The sequence below is a fragment of the Chiloscyllium punctatum genome, unplaced genomic scaffold (genome assembly GCF_047496795.1).
Source record: "Chiloscyllium punctatum isolate Juve2018m unplaced genomic scaffold, sChiPun1.3 scaffold_1149, whole genome shotgun sequence".
Taxonomy (NCBI): domain Eukaryota; kingdom Metazoa; phylum Chordata; class Chondrichthyes; order Orectolobiformes; family Hemiscylliidae; genus Chiloscyllium; species Chiloscyllium punctatum.
In genome coordinates this window covers 20,878-25,000 of record NW_027310883.1, presented here as the reverse complement: position 1 = coordinate 25,000, position 4,123 = coordinate 20,878, and positions in this window count along the sequence as shown.

Genomic DNA, 4,123 nt, shown 5'->3' with positions numbered 1-4,123 from the left:
TGACTGCTCATACCGACATCGAGACTTGTAAGCCGTGTAGCTCGGCCGGGTTTGATCCGGCGGGTCTGCCGACGGTCTCGTCTTCGAGAGGGGGGCCTCCCCCGTGTACAGGCCGATTTTCGTGCATTTCCAACGGTGGGAAGAGGTTCATAAGGGGATGGGGGTGAATGTGACTGCTCAACCCGACTCTGAGGCTTCTAACCCGGGTAGCTCGGCCGGGTTTGACCCGGCGGTTCTGCCGTCGGTCTCGCCTTCGAGAGGGGCGCCTCCCCCGTGTACAGGCCGATTTTCGTGCATTTCCAACGGTGGGAAGAGGTTCAAAAGGGGATGGGAGTGAATGTGACTGCTCAACCCGACTCTGAGGCTTCTAACCCGGGTAGCTCGGCCGGGTTTGATCCGGCGGTTCTGCCGACGGTCTCGTCTTCGAGGCCGGTGCCTCCCCCGTGTACAGGCCGATTTTCGTGCATTTCCAACGGTGGGAAGAGGTTCAAAAGGGGATGGGGGTGAATGCGACTGCTCAACCCGACTCTGAGGCTTCTAACCCGGGTAGCCCGGCCGGGTTTGACCCGGCGGTTCTGCCGTCGGTCTCGCCTTCGAGGGCGGAGCCTCCCCCGTGTACAGGCCGATTTTCATGCATTTGCAACGGTGGGAAGTTGCCCAAAAGTCGATGGGAGTGAATGTGACTGCTCAACCCGACTTTGAGACTTTTAAGCCGGGTAGCTCAGCCGGGTTTGACCCGGCGGTTCTGCCGACGGTCTCGCCTTCGAGGGGGGAGCCTCCCCCGTGTACAGGCCGATTTTCGTGCATTTCCAACGGTGGGAAGAGGTTCAAAAGGGGATGGGAGTGAATGTGACTGCTCAACCCGACTCTGAGGCTTCTAACCCGGGTAGCTCGGCCGGGTTTGATCCGGCGGTTCTGCCGACGGTCTCGTCTTCGAGGCCGGTGCCTCCCCCGTGTACAGGCCGATTTTCGTGCATTTCCAACGGTGGGAAGTGGTCCAAAAGGGAATGGGGGTGGACGTGTCTGCTCATACCGACTTTGAGACTTGTAAGCCGGGTAGCTCAGCCGGGTTTGTTCCGGCGGTTCTGCCGACGGTCTCGTCATCGAGGGGGGAGCCTCCCCCGTGTCCAGGCCGATTTTCATGCATTTCCAACCGTGGGAAGTGGTCCAAAAGGGAATGGGGGTGAATGTGACTGCTCATACCGACTTTGAGACTTTTAAGCCGGGTAGCTCAGCCGGGTTTGACCCGGCGGTTCTGCCGACGGTCTCGCCTTCGAGGGGGGAGCGTCCCCCGTGTTCAGGCCGAATTTTGTGCATTTCGAACCGTGGGAAGTTGCCCAAAAGTCGATGGGAGTGAATGTGACTGCTCAACCCGACTTTGAGACTTGTAAGCCGGGTAGCTCAGCCGGGTTTGACCCGGCGGTTCTGCCGACGGTCTCGTCTTCGAGGCGGGTGCCTCCCCCGTGTACAGGCCGATTTTCATGCATTTCGTACCGTGGGAAGCGGTCCAAAAGGGGATGGGAGTGAACGTGACTGCTCATACCGACTTTGGCGCTTCCGAGCCGGGTAGCTCAGCCGGGTTTGACCCGGCGGGTCTGCCGACGGTCTCGCCTTCGAGGGGGGAGCGTCCCCCGTGTTCAGGCCGAATCTTGTGCATTTCGAACCGTGGGAAGTTGCCCAAAAGTCGATGGGAGTGAATGTGACTGCTCAACCCGACTTTGAGACTTGTAAGCCGGGTAGCTCAGCCGGGTTTGACCCGGCGGTTCTGCCGACGGTCTCGTCTTCGAGGCGGATGCCACCCCCGTGTACAGGCCGATTTTCGTGCATTTCCAACCGTGGGAAGTGGTCTAAAAGTCGATGGGAGTGAACGTGACTGCTCAACCCGACTCTGAGGCTTCTAACCCGGGTAGCTCGGCCGGGTTTGACCCGGCGGTTCTGCCGACGGTCTCGTCTTCGAGGCGGGTGCCTCCCCCGTGTACAGGCCGATTTTCGTGCATTTCGAACCGTGGGAAGTGGTCTAAAAGTCGATGGGAGTGAACGTGACTGCTCAACCCGACTTTGAGACTTGTAAGCCGGGTAGCTCAGCCAGGTTTGACCCGGCGGTTCTGCCGACGGTCTCGCCTTCGAGGGCGGACCCTCCCCCGTGTACAGGCCGGTTTTCGTGCATTTCGAACCGTGGGAAGTGATCCAAAAGGGAATGGGGGTGAACGTGACTGCCCAACCCGGCTTTGAGACTTGTAAGCCGGGTAGCTCAGCCGGGTTGGACCCGGCGGTTCTGCCGACGGTCTCGACTTCGAGGCGGGTGCCTCCCCCGTGTACAGGCCGATTTTCATGCATTTGCAACGGTGGGAAGTTGCCCAAAAGTCGATGGGAGTGAATGTGACTGCTCAACCCGACTTCGAGACTTGTAAGCCGGGTAGCTCAGCCGGGTTTGACCCGGCGGTTCTGCCGACGGTCTCGCCTTCGAGGGGGGAGCCTCCCCCGTGTACAGGCCGATTTTCGTGCATTTCCAACGGTGGGAAGAGGTTCAAAAGGGCATGGGAGTGAATGTGACTGCTCAACCCGACTTTGGCGCTTCCGAGCCGGGTAGCTCAGCCGGGTTTGACCCGGCGGGTCTGCCGACGGTCTCGTCTTCGAGGCGGGTGCCTCCCCCGTATACAGGCCGATTTTCATGCATTTCGAACCGTGGGAAGTGGTCCAAAAGGGAATGGGGGTGGACGTGTCTGCTCATACCGACTTTGAGACTTGTAAGCCGGGTAGCTCAGCCGGGTTTGTTCCGGCGGTTCTGCCGACGGTCTCGTCTTCGAGGCGGGTGCCTCCCCCGTGTACAGGCCGATTTTCGTGCATTTCGAACCGTGGGAAGTGGTCCAAAAGGGGATGGGAGTGAATGTGACTGCTCAACCCGACTTTGGCGCTTCCGAGCCGGGTAGCTCAGCCGGGTTTGACCCGGCGGGTCTGCCGACGGTCTCGTCTTCGAGGCGGGTGCCTCCCCCGTATACAGGCCGATTTTCATGCATTTCGAACCGTGGGAAGTGGTCCAAAAGGGAATGGGGGTGGACGTGTCTGCTCATACCGACTTTGAGACTTGTAAGCCGGGTAGCTCAGCCGGGTTTGATCCTGCGGTTCTGCCGACGGTCTCGCCTTCGAGGGGGGAGCCTCCCCCGTGTTCAGTCCGATTTCCATGCATTTCCAACCGTGGGAAGTTGCCCAAAAGGGGATGGGAGTGAATGTGACTGCTCAACCCGACTTTGGCGCTTCCGAGCCGGTTAGCACAGCCGGGTTTGACCCGGCGGTTCTGCCGACAGTCTCCTCTTCGAGGCGGGTGCCTCCCCCGTGTACAGGCCGATTTCCGTGCATTTCGAACCGTGGGAAGTGGTCCAAACGTCGATGGGAGTGAATGTGACTGCTCAACCCGACTTTGGCGCTTCCGAGCCGGGTAGCTCAGCCGGGTTTGACCCGGCGGTTCTGCCGACGGTCTCGTCTTCGAGGCGGGTGCCTCCCCCGTGTACAGGCCGATTTTCATGCATTTGGAACCGTGGGAAGTGGTCCAAAAGGGAATGGGGGTGGACGTGACTGCTCATACCGACTTTGAGACTTGTAAGCCGGGTAGCTCAGCCGGGTTTGACCCGGCGGTTCTGCCGACGGTCTCGCCTTCGAGGGGGGAGCCTCCCCCGTGTTCAGTCCGATTTTCGTGCATTTCCCACGGTGGGAAATGGTATCTTTCATTACGGGGACAAGGGTCTGAAGCGGTGAAGTCAGTAACCGGCATAGTTAAGGAAAGGGTTCGAATTTTCTCAACAGTACGAAAAAAGTGAGCAGGGAAGCTAGAGAAGGTGTCAGTGAGTCCCAAACGAGTGAACCGCAAAACTTAGGGAAATGCCCGAAAGCGTTTTAAAGGGTGAAATCGGGAACGAGGAAATGATGGGAAAGTGCCTGAAAGTGCTAAATGAGTAAACAGAAAAACGAAGAAAAATGTTTGAAAAGAAGAAGTGAGTAACCAGGAAAACTTAGAAAAATGTTCAAAACGAAGAAATCAGTAACCAGGAAAACTTAGAAAAATGATCAAAAAGAAGAAATGAGTAACCAGGAAAACTTAGAAAAATGTTTAAAAAGAAGAAATCAG